We start from the raw sequence: 18505 nt of genomic DNA, 5'->3' as shown, positions 1-18505 counted from the left end.
AAACCATACTTTTAAATATAAAGCCATATTTGAGGTATTTCATATAAATATATCTTTTTTTTAATGTCTGCTAGACATATGCTTCTTTTTGATATCCTGCATATATATATATAAGGAAGTATAATGAAAAATTATGCATGTTACTGTTATAATGCTACATCCAGAAACAGACATTTTGCCCCTTACCTCCTGCCCCAGTAAAGTACTAAAAGAAAAGATACAAGGACTCCCTGAAGCAACAACTCAGCCTCGGGCATATTGATCACCATAACTGGTCTACTCTGGCCTCTAATTGGGAGGCCTGGAGACAGACCATTTATAACGCTGCTGATGCTTTTGAGAAAGCACGCAGGATCACTCTTGAGGAGAAAAGACAACACAGAAAGAATCAAGCCTTGCAGAATATACCATCTAAGGAGTCTTTCTGCTGTGTCTTTTGCAACCGGACTTGCCTTTCTCGTACTGGCCTTTTTAGCCACCAACGCGCTTGCAAGAAACGTGGGTAGAGCCCTTCCCAAATCTTCGTTCGCGAAGCCTAGCCATGAGTAGCCTTTACTTTATAGTTTCAGAATGGCGAGCCATTAGACATCTCCTTCTTAAGTAATCTTTAATTAAATAGTGTCTTTTCAGACTGAACAAACATTTCTCATTTAGTATGACTAAGAGCTCATTCCTGCATCCAGTTGAAACAAATAGTATCTTTCACGTAAATTTTATTAGCTTGTCAACCCACTACCCACTCATACCTCTAAAAATCCTCCCACTGACTTTAGATGGTTTGTCCAAGGTCCTTTTTTGAAATAGGAATGACAGAAAGAAAAAAACCTGCATATGTACATGGAAGACAAGAATGAGAATAAGTTATAAGAAAAAAATAGCTTTAAATTCACTGAAAGGTACTCTACTATAATGCCTTTGTCTTTACTTCATTTGTGCTTGTCATTCCTTCCTTTAAAGCACTACTGATGACATGCTGAAACCAGGCAAATGCCTTAGTAATTGGAGCATTGTTTCACTCGTACGACAATCTGTATAACCACTGGCTCATATAGAATTGTCCAGCCTGGGAAAAGGAAGACTTTAAGGACACCTAACAGGAGCCAATGGAGTTAAACCCATGAGGAGTCTATCAAAAAGATAGAGACATTCTCTTCATAGTAATGCGTGGTGTGAAGACATAAGGTTATGGTCATAAGTGGAAATGAGAAGTTCAGACTTGATATATGGAAAAACTTCTTCACCATGAGGATACTCCAGCACTAGATCACGTTGCCCATAGAAGTTATACATTCTCTGTCCTTTGAATAAAGTCCCTTAGTCTGGCCTCAGATTTAATTGTTACTAAAGATATCCTGAGAGTCTTTTCAGCCAGAATTATTCTATGATCCAGTTTTCAAGGTGTGATCTTTAAAACACTGGATGGAGCGGGCTAATGACACCCCTTGTTATTGTCCTTGTTATTGTCCCCAGCCAGGCCCCTTCACTGAAGGTTTTTATCTTCCCTAATGCAGGGCTTTGCATTTGTTCTTGTCAAATTTCATAAAGTTTCTCTCAAACCTTTCCTCCAGCATGTCTGGGTCCCTTTGGATAGCAGTCCTGCCCTTAGCATGTCAATTAGTCCTCCTAATTAGTCCTCTTACCTGCAGACTTGAAGAATGAGTACTCCTGTGCATCCTCCAGGTCACTGGTAAAGATGTAAGGACAGATCCTTAAAGATGTAAAGATATATCCCTGGGTAATGACACTTGCTATTGGCATTTAGATAGAATACAGTGCATTAACCCAACCATCCAACCAGTTGCACAGCTATCTAGTTTCCACCCATCCAGTCTGTTATATCCCAGCTTGGACAGAAGAATGTTGTGGGGGAAAGCATAGAAAGCCTTGCAAAAGCCAAGATAAGTACCATCTGCTTTTCTCCTCTCATCCATATATTCAGTTCATCACAGAGGACAGTCAGATTTATCAGGCTAGGTTTACCTTATAGTGGGTTGACCCTGGCTGGATGCCTGGCACCCACCAAAGCCACTTTATCACTCCCCTCCACAACTGAGTGAAAATATAACAAAGGTTCATGAGCTGAGATAAGGACCAAGAGAGATCACTCACTGAAAACCATTGTGGGCAAAACAGGCTCATCTTGGGGATAATAATTGAATTTATTACCAACAAAATCAGAACAGGATAATAAGAAGTAAAATAAATCTTAAAAACATCTTTCCCCCATCCCTCCCTACTTCCAAAGCTCTACCTCTTCCTCCCTTAGCAGTGCAGGGAGACAGGGAATAGGGGTTATGGTCAGTTCATCACATGCTCCTACCACTGCTCAGGGTGCAGTCCTTCAGGCACAGGCTGCTCCATTGTGTGTTCCCCACAGGGTCCCAAGTTCTACCGGGAAATCTGCTGCAGTGTGGAGTCCTCTCTCTAGAGGTCAGCAGGTCCCTTCCAGGAGCCTGCTCCAGCATGGGCTTCCCATGGGTTCACAGACTCCTTTCAGACATGCACCTGCTCTGGTGTGGATCTCCTCCACGGGCTGCAGGGGGATCTCAGCTTCAGTGCCTGGAGCACCTCCTTCCCCTCTTCTTCACTGAGACCTTGGTGTCTGCATAGTTGTTCCTCTCACATATTCTCAGTCTGCTCTTCTCTGGTTGCAATTACATCTGCGCGATATATGTATATTTTTTTCCCTTCTAAATATGTTTTAACAGACTCGTTACCATCATTCCTGATTGGCTCAGCTTTGGCCAGTGGTGTGTCTGTCTTGGAGCCACCTGGTATTGGCTCTGTTGGACATGGAGGAAGCTTCTTGCTGATTCCCACAGAAGCCACCCCTGTACCTCCCTGCTACCAAAACCTGGCCATGCAAACCAAATACAACCCTTAGTAAATTCATGTAGGTTGTTCCCACGCACTCACCTGTCCTTCGTATGACTCAAAATGTGTTCCAAGAGGACTCAGCCTAGAATTCTCCCAGGGACAGAAGTGCAACTGACTGATCTGTAGCAGTTAGATTATCAAGCAAATATGCTTGTATGTCAGTGTTAAGCGTGAATTTAGATGCTTTCAGTTTTACATCTTGATTGCATTAATGAAAGAATAGCTAAAGATTTGGCTAGAGTATCTCGTATACTGGATAACAAGCCCACAGTCAATAATTCACCTAATTAATGTAATTTCTTCTGGTTTGCCAACAGTCCTTGATTTTCTCAAGTACAAATGTATGCTCTGTGGCACATTTTCCTTTAGCTACCATAGATTTTATACAGATATATATAGAATATCAGTAACGTGAGGAGCAGCAGACCTACAAATGGCTCTGCGTATTTCACAAGAATCTTTTCTGTCTTGAACTGTGTAAATAAGTATGTTACTGTATGTGTCACATGTACTATGCATACTGTTCTATATTATATTCTTATCACTACAATAACTAATTTAAAGTAATGCAAGCATGATCTATGAAAGGTCTTATTTCTGACAAAATGGTTTGATTCCTCTTTGGATCCTTATTACTGATTGCTTGTGAATTTGCTGTTTCTGGAAGGGAGTAACGTAGTCCATCTGTATATTGACATTTTCTGATGAAAATACACGAAGTATAAAATTACTGTGAAGAAAGATTTTTTCACTATATTCCATTTTCTGTACAAAAACCTTAATATAGCGTAAAAATTTCCTTAGTTATATGAATAAAGTTTTGAGAAGATTAATTTTTTTCTTTAACAAATTCTGTGAACTACATTTGTTTCTGACAACCATATATTCTGAAACAGGTTTTCTTTATATATAGCTGAAGTCAGATTTGTAAGCCTGAACCCCGTTTCTTTCAAAACCGCTAACAAACAGTAACTGCAGATGACTGATATTGTTGCAATGTCTTAAAAGCAAATAAAAAGTACTGGAAACGGAAAATTATTTTTGCTGTTAAGGTTCTTGAGTTTGGTGCTTTTTCCTTTCATGAGTCATATCAAAATTTAGGGTCCCAAGTTCATCATAGTTTTATTAAATGAGCATCTTAAAGTCATGCTCAGCAACAAAATTAATTTAAATATCTAAACACAGATCTAAGTATATAGTATAATAAATTTAATATTTAAAATTCTGGCTGTGGTTTCTGGACATCTGTTATTTTCTTTTCTGTGAGGGAGTGAGCTTTTAAGAGACAAACTTTTTGCATATTTTAATCTGTTATGGTAGGAGCTTGATTAAAGGAGGAGAGGACAGGATATACAATTTGGGAAGCATCCTGCTTCTGGAACAGGATGATGAAGCTTTGTACTGAAACCAGAACAAAGCTGCTTATGCGAACGTGCCACTCACAAACAATGCCATTGAGCTCTGTGCTGAGGAAGCTTTTAGACATTAACCATAATCCATCCATCCCCATCCTCTACCTGTTCTCAAAACTGCACATAATGCAACAATATTTCTAAAGTTAGGCATGGGGATAGCAATCTCCTAAGTATTTTTCAGTGGAAAAAAAAGGTCCTAATGTTAGAATCCTTCAGTTCGACATCTTTCGGATTGATCTTTCACAGCTCAGCCAGCCAATATAGGTTGGCTTTGGCCTGTAGTGAGGATTGCTGCTTTTCTAAGGCAAATGAAATGTTTAATGAAGGGGTTACCTTTCCTTCTTGTGTCATAAGACCTTCAAATTTAACTTTGGAGTTTTAAAGCTACAAATGTCATTGGAGTTGTCATTCCACACTATACATGAACTTGAGGGACCTTTCCATTTCAATAGGAAGTGAAGTTGAACACTGTTCTACTATGCAGCAGAAGAGAACAGTAAAGGCCCAACTGAAGTGAGTATATGGAAGTTATGCACAACATAAAAAGATGTATTTTTAATTGTGAACATAATTTTTTGTAGGAATTTTCATTTTTTATATGACCTTGTGTAACTGAGAGTGCTTGAAAGTGATTTTTAAGGCAATAGGGTCATTCAAAATCAGTCCACTCTCCCTCAAACCACTAGATCAAACATTTTATTGCAAGGCCTATTAAATTTTTGTGTTGTACTGGAATGATTGATTACAATTAAGTATCTACTCCCTGTATTTCAGGGGTTTGATCTATATTTAGTAACTTGTGGCTGAAATATACTGGGACTGAATTCCTTCCCTGGGAGAAAAAGAACCTCTTGAAATCAGCGTTTTAAAGGGAAAGCTATATATTAAACATGGGGGACTAAAGCCAAGTACTTGACATGTGCTACTACGAAGCTGCTGTTTGGAAAGATATTTATAAGGTTGACTACTGGATGAGAATTTAAAATTTAATGTCTGTGATACTACATCTCTGAGAACACATTATTCCAAAGTTATAGAAAAACTGTTGTTTCTTTTGGTTTTGTGTGCATATGAAGAGAGCGGAATGCACTGTTTTAAACAGGTTTTGAGCTTATTAGAGACCATCAAACTGAAATTTTAGTTATGAATGCCTTTATATCATTGTATGTTATAAATATGTATTTCTTGCATTACATAACATAAAGTTGCAAGAAGGAAGAATGGATACAGGTACAAAAGAAAAAAACGCTGGTAAATGTTTTGTATTTTAAAGCTTCTATAGATTTATCATATAAAATTATTAGCATTTATAAAATAAAATTTTATTTGTTATATAAAATTATTAGCAGTGCTAAATCTCACCTAGATTGCCTGAAACACCCTTCAAAGCTGAAGTATTTTAGTGCCATATTCCAACAAAGTTAATTTAAAGGGGAATTAATAGTCATTATAATTAACCAAACCATCAGATTCACAGCTGATGTTCTGAGGCTAATCTGGGCACTCAAAACTCGGTTAAGATGGAAGCTTGGCAGTGTTACTACTGCTTAGAAATCTCCCAGTGTTTCAGAGGAATTTCTTTTGGTCAAGACAAATTGCCCTGGGAACCTGTCACTGAAAGTTTGATCAGCTCCGTTGTTCCCCAAGTGGGAGACACTGGCACAAAGATATCAATTTCCATGCCATTGGTGCTCGGGTTGCTCTTCTTTTTCTTTTCCGAGTAAATCTGCTGAGGTGTTGCTACCCACAGAGAGGTTCCGAAACAGGTGTTGGAGGAAAGCGGGGGCACAGGGCAGCATTCCGAGCAGCGAGGTTCGCGAAAGTCTCGGCAGGGACGGCCGGATGGAGGCTGGCGAGCGGGGCACGGCGGGTAGCTGCTGAAGTGGCTCCCGGGCGCGGAGCCGGGCACTGGGCTGGCCTTGTCGGGGGCCGGCGGCTGCTGGGGACCTGCCGGAGCCGTGACAGCGGGGGCGCAGCCTCTCCTGGCCCCTCGAGCCGCGGGCTCCGGCGGCGCAGCGCCCGCACACCTGCCTGAGAGCGGCTCAGCGGCCGCCGCTCTTGCCGCGGGGCGCAGGTACGCGCGGGGCCGCCGTGCAGGTGCGCACCGCCGGCCCCGCCCGGCCCCTCCGTGCCCCGCGACTGCGCGGGGGCGGCCGCGGCCACAGCCCCGCTGCCTGGCAGCGGGCGGCAGGGCGACCGGCAGCCCGGGGCGGTCGCCACCTGCGGGGAGACCCGGTAAACTTTGGGTAAGTGTTGCGCGGGCGTAGCGCCTATGCGCGCCGTGCAGCGGGTGGAGAAGGGGAACAGAGCTCTGCGGAGCGGTGCCCTGCTCTTGCCGCATCGCCGCCCCGGCGCGGAGGGGCCGCGGGGTCGGCGGGCGGCGCCCGGGGGATGCGGGCGCCGGACAACAGGTACCGCAGCTGCGCGGGGGGCGGGAGGGGCCGCGGGAGGGGTATCTCTGTGTGTGTGAGTGAGCGTGTGTCGCTTCTCCCCTCCCCCTGCCGCCCGGCCGGGAAGGGGGTGGGAGATGTGCTGGCGCACCGCCGCTTAAAACCGCGCGGCCCGGAGGCGGCTGCCCGTTCCCGGGAACAGGGCGGCTGCGGAGTCCGCGCTGTGCCGTGGAGGGCGGCGAGAAGCGGGGCAGAGGGCGACGGTGACCCCGCGGGGCCGGGCCGGGAGCGCTGGGCTGCGGCAGCCAGCGGCGGGGCGGGGCGGGGGGCTGGCGGCGGTGTCGCCGCCGTCGCTGGCGGTGGCCCGGCTGGATGGCCGGTCCCGCGGCTGCCCAGGGCGCCGGGCTCGCTCGTATCGCAGGGCCGCGCGTTCCCTCCGCCCGCATCGCACTGCAGTAAGTTCGCGAGTCGCTGGTCGGCCGAAGTGGTCGCAGCCGCGGAACTGGGGGGGGTCCGTGGTGCGCGGGTGTGCGTCTGGGCGTAGTGAAGGGGCTAGGCTGAAAGTTGTAGCTAACCGTGCCGTATTGAATTTGTCGCGACGTGTCGCTTAGATTTCTTGTTGCTGCCAATTTGCCTCGTTGACCTACATCACTTTGCTCAACCCCAGTCAATGTCCTGATGCTGCCCCTGATAGCCGGGTTCAAAACGGTGAAGTGTGAGGCAGCCAGTGTGGATGCGAACAGAGCGAGGGCAGGAAACAAAAGATGCAACTAAAAACTTATGCTTTAAAGGCTGGTCTTCTTAAACTTCTTTTTTTTTTTTTTTTTTGTGAGTGCATTGTGAGTATCCTGCTTTGGAAATGGATTAAAGGTTTTTTTTCAGCAGATTGCTGTATTATAGGTATTTTTTTCCTCCCTAGCTGAACAAGCACATTGTAGGGTCTTCAGTTCTTCATTCTGTTTGACTGTTTTTCTACAAATTTAGTGAGAACTTTATTATTTTGCAAAACCATTTTTATCTGGTTGATGTAAGTTTAGAAAGAAGATGGAAAACTTATACAATTCTACCATAAAATAAAAAGGCAATGCAACAGGGTGGGGAAAACCAGTAACTGTAGCAGGAGAAGTAGTTTTCATAAAAGCCACTCAAAATTTCCTACTCCCATTTAGGTCAAATAACCTAATGTAGCAAGGTAATAGTTGCTCTTTGCACTTGAATGGTATGATGCACATATTTGGAAAGTCATTATACATCTGGAAAAAAAATCCATACCAAGAACCTAATATGCATTCCCAAATGACTGGACTTGTGCTATGCTTTATGGATAAAATGGCAGGAAATAAGTCCCTTGTTTCTCCCCAAAGTGGTAATCTGGTATTACTCAGAGCCTGAAATGCCTGTCTGGTAGAGAAGGAAAACAAGCATCAAGAAACATGGGGCATCACGAAGCAGCACTTTCCTCCAGGGGCTTATGTCGTCTCTTGTTCATTTGTCAAGTTAGAAGGACTTTGTTATATATCATAGTAGAGAAGGCCTGGAACAATTATTCAACAGTCTGAAATGGTTTTGGAGTGATATGTTTTATGCTATGGATTTGAAATATTTGGGTCCAGTTGTGTTTAATCAAATTTAGGTGCCTGCACACAACAGAAGTTGCTGCTCTTAAGCAGGTTTAGGAAAAATTATGCTTTCTGTGTTTGTTTAGGAAGAAGGAGTATGTATGAATTGTTACTTTCAAGCTCAAATCATCTTTTCTAAACGCCTTTACGTGTCTTGAACATTCAAGGAACAGTGTTCAGTAGCAATACATGAATGAAGAAATATTTTTAAGAGTTTATGCAGTTTGAAAATAATAAAGTTAATAATTGTTTTGAAGAGCACTAGACATCAGGTTTTTTACTTAAAAGGAGGTTCTGCACTGTTTCTGCTCTGGGACTAAGTGTCATTTAGATGCCACTTTATTGGACAGATCTAGGTACCTCTTGCCAATGGAATGAGATCACAGGAACAGGAATAAAGAGGAAGATAAGAGTTGTAAGAAACCTATTAGAGCAGCATTTTGATAAAGCAGGGTGTAAATAGCACACTTGAGAGTTAATACTGGAAAACTTCAATAATTTGGTTGGATAGCTGGACTGGACTTTTTTTGCTTTGTGGGTGTGCATGATAGCAGCACTGAGTTCTTGTGAATGGTACATATAGAATGAAAGATAATGGTTTGAAGTCATGCTTCATATTAAATGTAATAAAAATTAACAGCATATAGGATAGAATCATAGAATATCTCAAGTTTTAAATGACCCATAAGGATCTTAGAGTCCAACTCTCTACTCCTCACAGGACTACCTAAAACTAAACTGTATGACTATGATCATTGTCCAAACACTCCTTGAGTTTAGATGATATATGATGTTTAATTTTCTTTGAATTGTTATGACCTTTATTAGATCATTGATAATTTAAGCCTTCTGCATACACTTTTAACAAGTCTTTTAAAGCCTCTTTCCTTGTCTTTCCTTGGTTAAAGTTAACTTTGTTGCAAAGAGCACTTTACATTATCTTTATATTCACAGTGTATCTTCGCATCTTGTGTGATGGTAGGAGTTGTGAATCCATGTAAAAAGTGTGTGATGAAACATTCCCATCTGTATCTGGAATTATGGAAGAGTGGCGACAATCAGAAGGGTTACAGAAACAACAGGTCTTGTTTTGTTGTTTGGTGTGCAGAAGCAAAAGAATTTCAGCCAGACTTTTACCTGTGGAAAGGACAAGGTACTTGTGAAGGGCACTTATGTTTATTTTAAAGTTATGATAAAGCTCTCTCAGTGAAATCTGGGAGACATCAAAAGAGTGCAGTGCTGTTGAAGAACAGGATGCTGGCTTCCTGAAATAATTATGGCAGCTCCCTACTTCTTGTTTTTATCAAGTAAAGTTTGCAAGCTACTTCAGGAGTTCCCAATTGAGCTTTGCAGTACTGTCTAAAGTAAAAAATAAATCAATAAAATGTACTGGGCCTTGCTTTGAATGTCATTTCCAATTTTTTTACTCTTGTGCAGAGTAAGTTTTAGGTCTTATTCTGAAGGAATTTTAGCATTTCACAGCCAGTTTAGTCAATAAGAGATGGTATAAAAGGTTAAAAAAATCTTTCTGTGACAACAATTCCACATAAAGGATCTCTTGACCTTCAGTAGAGTTTCTTCAGTAAGTCCATTGTTTCCTGTGGCACTTGCAAAATAATTAGTAACAGTAATAGTAGACTTAGGGCAATTACTTGTCCAGAATTTTAGTTTTTCATTACAGTATTTTATTAATAATTTTCTCTTTGGGGACTACTTTTATAGCTAAACCAGCAAATTCACAGTACTTCCGGAAAGCTAAAGAAGTGGCATATTGGGTCTCACTGACAAGAGTTTGATGTTTTTAGTTATTTTTAATACCTTGCCTAAAAGAGTGAAAAAAGTTATAAATTTGAAACTGATATCTTCAGTTTGTCAACCTGACCTAGTTTTCTTGACACTAATGCTCTTACTATGAGTAGAAATGATCTGATGCAGGTAAGGTATTTTGGCTGATTTGGGAAGTTGAGAAGTAAATATTTATATATTTAGTTGGAATTGAGATGAGTAACTGTCCCCAAACATCCTGTAAAACAGCTTTAAGCAATGTAGAACACATTTTGTTTTTTAATTGTTTCTGAAGAAAATAGAAAATTTCTCTGAATAATGTTTGCAGCAGTCTAGCCCTGGGGGGATATAATTAGTTTGCCACAAGTTTAAAAGCCTAACAAATGTAAGTATTTGGAGGCTGTTTAATTATTTCTTGTCCAACCCCTTAACACAAGTTTGGAATGTAAATGTACAACTCTGATGCTATTGTTTTGCCCTAAAAAATAAAACAAAGACAAGCAAAGTTGTAGACATGTTTGTCAGTACAGTGTTACTAATTAGACTTCCAGTTGTGGGGATCAGTTAGCTTTTTATTTTTAGATAATGTTTGTTGTTTAGCATAGTAAACCATAACTAAAATGACATCTAGCTACTTCTTTCTTGTCTGCTAGAGATTTTATGAATGGACCGTTTTTATGCTGGCAGGAATATTTAGTTAGTACAAATGCCATGAATTATTTATTTTTTTTTAGTTTGATTTCCATACACGTTTTGATTACTTGTTTTGAAATTGCTGTGATTTTTTTATTAGACATACAATGAGGTGTCTAGGGTTCAGTAATTGTAATAACTAGCTCACTCTCTAGTCCGTGCAGTAGGATTGATCTCAACAGATATACAATGCAAATTTTTGTTAAAGTTTATGTTGCACTGTGTACATTAAGCTCTGTGAGCCTTCTGCTATGACATGTGCTTCACTTCCCTTTTGAGTTGCCTTGTGGAATATTATGAAGCATTCCAGTGTACTGGTGGTTTAGTCAGGGAACGTGGAGAACTCACACAGTTAATACAAACTTGATTCTCGTTTCCTTTGTCTTTTAAAGCATATTGAGTCAAGTAAAAGCAACTGGTCAAATTTATTCTCTTCAATCTCAGTTTGTTATCAGGTGGACAGTTCTGATGTTGACACTGGTTTGAGTTTGGAAATTACGTGAAATCATTCCTGAACACTGTTGAAGTATATGTGACTTTTTCATGCAATTACATATTTATATGTTTGTGGTTTTAGAGGGTTGAAAAGCTAAATTTAAGTAAAATAGAGAAATGGCAAATAGTAAGGCAGCTGTATCAACCTTGGAAAGAATCACAGATGGTATGAGGTCAGTAAGTTTTCTTATCTTGTCTTCTGAATGGAGAAATAGTGTTTTCTTGTAAATCTAGACTATAGAGATTATGGTCTAGACATAAGCAGTATGAACCACTGCATCCCAAGACTCAAGAGTCTGCTGCTTTTTTTCCAATGGCATCTTTTGCCTCTTTAATTGTGGATTTTCTCATGTCTCCTGCATGAATTTATGAATTAATCAATTGAATGGGAGGTAATATTATGCCAGAAATAGATTTTAAGAAGGGATTGAGGAAAAAAGAGAAAAAAGAAAAAAAGAGAATATTTAATAGCCAAAAAATCATACTGAAGTAGATGAAAACTAAAAAATATGTGAGTACAACCAGGAATGAATTAAGCTAGCAAAAGGAAGTTTAATGCTTACCATTAGTTTTTGGTTTTGTTTTGTTTTTTTTTTTTTTTTTTGTTTGTTTTCCCCAAGGCTAGTCTTCAATGAAAGTTTTTCCTCTAAAATTTAAAAGAACCCGAGGTAGTGAATTCTGGGAAAAGGTTTTAGGATTAGAAATGTAAAACTTGGATTAATCTCCTTTATGTAACCAGACTCCTGCTTCTTTACACCCCTAGATTTTTTTACTCAATATCTTTACTGTGTCTATTTCTTTATATTTTGATAATTTAGTCATCATTTAGAGTTAAAAGTTTTGAAAATGTTAAAAATATACATTAATGGGTATAATTTCTCTTCAATATCTAAATACCATCTGGTTATCTTCTGTCTCTTCTATTATTGCTAATGGAAAGTCAAAAGCACCTGCTGGGGGAAATTTTAATTTTAAGATGAGCCTCCTTTATAGGTCAGTTGAAGTACATTCTGGATGTATCCAGGTCTCTCAATTCATTATAAAGGGTGCCTGGCTGGGATGACTCTTTCACAGTTTAAAGCCTAATTTTAAGGCATCCAGCTTTGGGTGAGATAAATTATATCCTTGGGTATTTTCTCAACTAGAAGTGTAAGGAAGAATTGAACTTCTAAGAATGTATCAAATCTTCTCCATGCATTACTGAATATAAATACAAAGTAAAATAGCCTTAAAACAGTAGTTCATTAGAATGGGCCACATACCAGAAGTTAAATATCAAAGGACCTATTTTTAAATGTATCTAAATAAACAAGTACTCTGGAGCATTTCTCTTTTTCTTCATGTCCCAAAAACATGACTATGGTATGTTTTTATCAAAAAGTCTCTGTCCTAATTCCTTATGGATATAAAATATTCCAGTAACAGATTTTAATGGAAAATAAAATTACAGAGTTTTCTAAAAATTCTAGACTTACTTTGAAACTGTGAAGCCTTACACGGGCATGTCACACACATTGAAAAACTACTACATCTGTGACCAGGTTTATCATCGCGTGCTGTTGTAAATTTAAAATTGTATAGTACTGCAATGAACTTTGCTCGCGAGGGGCAGTGGGTCATTTTGCCTGTGTTTTTTTTTTTTTTTAAACACTAATGACAATGTTTGTGTTTAAACAGGCTAATAACTTCTATGTCAAAGAATTCATACCTCCTAAACCATATGATCTTTTATAAAACGGAGATATAAAATTGTATTGCTCTTTGTTAGGCTTAGTGCTGTTGACACACCTGTTACTTCATAAAAATAGAATGGCTGGAGGAATCCTGGGGAAATGCCCAGCTTTGAAGATTAGGTGTTGTTAAAAGCAGTAGATTACTCTGATAAGAATATTCTTTTACTTCCTCTTTAAATTTAAAATGCCAAATGGTTACTTTGTGTTCCTCACATAGTAAAATATCATATCCAGTTATGAAATCTTTTGCCTTTGTGAATTCAAAATAGTGACTTGTAGAAAAGCTCTATGTTCTGTCACAGACTGTAGTTTCTGGGTGCCTATTTAGAGAAAACAAAGCCAGCTTACATGAGTATTCAATAATTTTTTTTTCTACCCTGTATTGCACAGTACACCAGTGTTGTGATTTTTACGTATCTCTGTTACTGTTGAGAAAAATAGTCTGATAGCTGATCCAGTACTTATATCTAGTGGCTTCTCCAATGAACAAGGGGAAGTTCAAGTCTCTACTAAAGATTTTCGTGTGTTCTTATTCAGGTCTGTTGAGCTAATGAGGTCAAGGTAGCTCATCTGTCAATGAGAGAAGAATTTGTATAATCTTACAAATACATTTTTCCAACAAACAGTAACATAGTCATATTTCAATGTAGTTAAACGAACAGATAGCTGTAGAGGAAACTCATAAGAAAATATGAGTCATACAAAAGATCTTATACTTTTAGGAGCAATCCTTCAGAGTTTGGACCATACTCCCTCTGAGCTTATCTAAGTCCAGGGTACATGCCTGATCAACTGTGGTCACTCAGTGAAGCTTTTTTGTTTTGGATCCTACATTAGTGACTCTCAAAATGCTGTCCAGCTAAAGGAACAGCTGACCTCTTACCCTTTCAGCATCCTAATCTGCTGATGTATTGAAACAGTGAATTCTGCATGATTAGTCCAGGACCCTAGCTAAAAGGACAACCACTGCTATGGGGATGGAGTAATGCTTTCATCATCAAGAAACCTTGAAAACTTCTGTAGTTCATTCTTAATTCATCTACTATCCTAAAGTAAAATTAAATAAAAGCATTCTTTTCAGAATCCAAAATCCAAAGTAAACTACTGTGGAACATGGACTTATAATGACAGCAGTTGTAGAACTGAAAGACATTCTTGCTTTATTTGTACTAAAACCAGATCAAACTCTTCTATATATTCTGACAAGGTGCAACTCCTTAGATTTACTATGAGGTCAAGCTCCAATTTGTCTTGCATTATTTACATTCCTGGCCAGCTTTCATTGGAGAGCATGAGAAGCAGGAAAAGTTTGCCAATTCTTGTACATGTTTCTTGGCATCTTCTGCAGTTTTCATTCAGATTCAAATGTTTCATTACTTCCCCATGTAGAGTTCTTTCATTTATTCAGGAAAAGTTTCATTACTCCTCCCCTTGTCTTGTTGACTGCTCTCATTCTTTGGAAATGCAAATATGTATTTGGCACAGCAGGTGCCATCTCTTTAAGTTATGAGCAAATTATTAACCCATGAAGGAATCAAATGCTGTTCCTCCCCAGGGAACTTGATGCATGTATGCCAATATGAAGATCTTGTTGCTGAACATTGTATTTTCATATCAACATGCATGCTGATAACTGTTTCATATTAACATATTAATATGAATCACACATGTAGATCATTATTACATGTTGATATAAAAATTGATTTTCATTCAATTCTGTGTTTGAGAGACATGTTGACACCTCTGTAGGTGTATTGAACCTGTATGTCTACTTTCTTTATAGAACCTAAATGTCTCAAAAATTTAAACCCAGTATCTACTACATCCATTTAAATGTTTTAGGGATATGCGAGAAATAGTGAGGCTGTTTAAAGAAAAGTTCCTTGTGCAAAGCACAAACTTTGGAGAGATTTTAGGGTATTCAATAATCAAGCAGCTGAAGGCAGAACAGATGTGGTGATGATTTTCAACCTGTGGGTGTTGTAGAAGGGAAGATAATACTTAGTCTTGCCTTGTCTTCAACAATGTTGTCATTGTTTCTGCAGATTTAACACAAATTCTACTGAATCTTTCTTTTTTAAGATAACCTAATGGAATTCAAGAAGAGGAGGGAAAGAAAGACAGTTCACAGTGGAATAACCTTTCTGTTTTAATAATTTAAAAGCCTCATAATACTCTTAAAAACCTTATAATTGATGTAAACAGCATGATGAAGACCCTAAATATTGTCATGAAGTTTATCAGGGAGAAGAATCTTATGCATAGTAGAAGTATTCTTTTGAAGAGTTGGTAATGCAGATTACATTCCTTAATATAATTGCAGTTGGATTCTGTAAATGACAGCTGAACAATTACAACTAAAAGGGATGTTTCCATTAGTTATTATGTAGTTATTTTTTGAAAACTATACATATTGCCAGTAAAATCTTTTGTTTGTATGCCCCTTTTGTTTGTGGGAAGCATGTTTCATATATGTGGCAAGTGAACACCCACACTACAGAGTGTGTAAATATTGTAGCATTTACCTTTTTTTTTTTTTCTTCAGAGGAAAATATTTACTATTAACCAGTTTGTCTGGACCTTTTTTTTTTTTCTGGTGGAGTCAAATTCTGTACATTGTCCTTAAATTTCCCTGTGGCTTATTTATATCCATATCAAGATGAGGCACTATTAGTAGGGCAGGTGAATGGGATCATTCTCCATGCCTCTTCTTAGAAGCATAAGGATTGCTTTACTGAAGGGATTATCAAGGGAAGAATATAACAATAGGGTGAACATCTCCAGAGCATTCCCCAGGCTCCAACACTCTATACAGATTTATTATTTTACAGATATCTGTGATAGCCCATTGTTCATTTTGAAGTGGGAAGAATTCTAGTTTACTCTTATTCTTTATAATCAGGTTGCTCCATCTTTTTTTGTCCTCTTTTTCCAGTTCTGTTGTAATCAGTTTGAAAATCCAAAATACTCTGTGTCGTTCAGAATGCAAGCATATCAGGGACCTATACAATGAAATAAATTGTTTTATTCTCTGTTTCTTTCCAAATACTTTTATTTTGAATGCCATTAAGCACTGATCTGATGTTTTCTAATTATAATTCCATAATTTTATTTTATTTCTGAGTGATAATTGATCACTGATGAGCTCACTGCTCATCACTTTAAGTATATTGCTAGGAATTTTTTTTCTATATGCATTACTTTGGATTCATCAATGCTGAGATATTTTAAACTATTCCAGTGGGAAGTGGAGGATAGCATTAGCAAGGAAGAGAAAGGAGAGTCAGGCTATTAGGGGATTTAATACCTATATTATACCTAAATTCTGCTTCAACTCTCTAAATCTTTCCTGTATTTATCCTTAAAAACATTACAGTGTCTATGTTAAATATTTCATTGGTATAGATTTAACAACTACAATAATGACTTGATAATCCATTGGAAAGGGGTTGTTTTTCTTTGTGAATAAAATACACAGTGAACTTTATTTAAAAGATACACTTCATAGCAGTCTAATGTATCACACCTCTTGCATAAATGCACTAATTTAAAGAATTATTAGAAATAAAAAATGTTTTTAAAATATTTTTGAAATGTTTAGATTGTTTTGTTGTTTTTCTGTTTGCTAGTCTTCTAACCTTAACCTAATACAAAATATTCTGCTGTATTATAAATAAATAAATAAATACTTGGACTATGTTACTTAACAGCATGGGTGTGTTAAGTCAGTATAAGAATGCATACCTTCTATATAAATATTGACTACATGTTGAATATGCTATTCATTGATGTTGTGAATGGGATTAAATTTATAGTTGCCAGAAAGTGTCTATTACAGTTTAGTTACTTACAAGAATTGAAGTTTTGAGGTGGCAGTTAGAGAAACAGTTTCTAACCAAGTGACTAACCCTAGCTGGCATAAAATTAGATCTTAATGAAGTCCAAAACACGACAGAAATACAGTTTTTATCTAGATCATATGTCCAACAGAAATGAACTTTGTAAGTAACTGGTTCTATGTGTGTGTATGCATTACTAATAAATAATTGACTATTATTTAAAAAAAATCAACATCACCATGTTCATCCTCTTTTAATATAGCAGTGGGAACATGGAGCTTGAGTGGCTCACATGGACCATTGTGTCTAGGCATTTAGAGTCTCAGGAAACATGTCATTAGATGCTTCATGCAGATTGGAATTCACTGAGCATCAATTTTGCACACCCTTACCAGAAACCACAGAATGTCTCCAAGCAGTCTAAAACATAACTTAAGGTTTACAATACAAAACTGAGTCATTAAAACAATAATGCTACAAGAAGAAAGAGGACAAAATACTGCAGTAGTTTTAGTTTAGAATAAAATATAATACTTCGGTCATGTTTGTATGTTTTCTGTGCTCATCTGTGAAGATACTTAAGCAAAGGAGTTACTGTCATAATTTTTGAAGGACTGGTATTCTACATTTAAATATGGAAGAAAGTGGGGACAATATTACATCTTAATTTGTGTGACTATTCACACTGGGAGTATGTTTCCAAGAATTGTACTTTTGTGAATTTGGTGATCACACTTAATTGAAAACAATATATTTCCCATAAAGTATTCTATATGAACTACTCATCACTTTTTATAATGCTTGTATATAATAAAATATATAGTGTCACATTACGTAATTTCTTTAATCCTTTTAGTAGGAAGTTAAACTTCTGTGACATGTTATATGAATCTAAGATAAATATTGTCTGGTATTTCATAGCTAGTCTGACCTAATGAGATAGACTGGTGCCTCCATTAGGTGTACAGAAAAAGAATTTACATTACAAAGAAATCCAAGCAATTTTAACTCAGGAAGGTATGTATTTAGTAATAACCACTGAAATGTCCTGGGCTGGTAATATTAATGAATACTGAATGCTATCAAATGACTGCATTAGTCTGTAGATTTGAACTTAAGAAGGTGAATATGATAAAGCAAGGAAATGATAAATAAGGAAGGCTGATGCTGTCAGACTCCTGTTACTTACTACTCCTTTTTAAGTGTACTTGTTTTGAATATATTGAGGTATGAGAAGTGTTTCTTAAACTTTGAAGCTTTGATGAAAAAGTGATATATATCTTACAATTAATGCATCATAATACTTACTATTGAGGTGTGACCTCTGGTATTGTGGGTTTATTTTCTGTGTGTTTTCTCTAAGCTGTATTTGTGTCATGGCCCTCATAGCAGATGCATGGAAAGCATACGCAGACAGCTTCTAACCTACTCATATGCTGAGGGAGTTATATTAGACCACGATGAATTCATGCCTCTGGAACTGTCAATGATCTTCCTTCTGCATGTGGAGCTCCTGCTGACATATGTGGGGATTTCACTCGTGTGAAGATCATGGCACCTGGTCCCTGAGGGAGGCTTTGGTTGAGCAATTTGCGATCAGTAATGTGGGAATTGGTAGTGAGCTCTATTTGAACTGCCCCACTGCAGTCATGACACCTA

At 38.3% G+C, this 18505-nt stretch overlaps 1 protein-coding gene across 7 annotated transcripts in view; it reads left to right on the top strand.

Annotated features, from left to right (window-relative positions):
- DGKB (diacylglycerol kinase beta) overlaps nucleotides 1-18505 on the top strand; it is a 394620-nt gene that overhangs the window by 44961 nt on the left and 331154 nt on the right. For 4 of the 7 annotated variants that reach the window (XM_027684715.1, XM_027684713.1, XM_027684714.1 and 1 more), the window contains exon 1: nucleotides 7029-7137. The exons of 1 other annotated variant lie outside the window; for it this stretch is intronic. The gene's annotated coding sequence lies outside the window, so the exon portion shown is untranslated. Of the gene's footprint in view, nucleotides 1-6454; nucleotides 6539-6684; nucleotides 6704-7028; nucleotides 7138-18505 lie in introns of those variants that run through there. 2 more of the 7 variants (XM_027684708.1, XM_027684709.1) reach the window with 2 other exon arrangements.

This window comes from Neopelma chrysocephalum, unplaced genomic scaffold, assembly GCF_003984885.1.
Source record: "Neopelma chrysocephalum unplaced genomic scaffold, ASM398488v2 Primary Assembly neopelma1_67, whole genome shotgun sequence".
NCBI classification, from domain to species: domain Eukaryota; kingdom Metazoa; phylum Chordata; class Aves; order Passeriformes; family Pipridae; genus Neopelma; species Neopelma chrysocephalum.
This window is presented reverse-complemented; position numbering and strand designations above follow the sequence as displayed.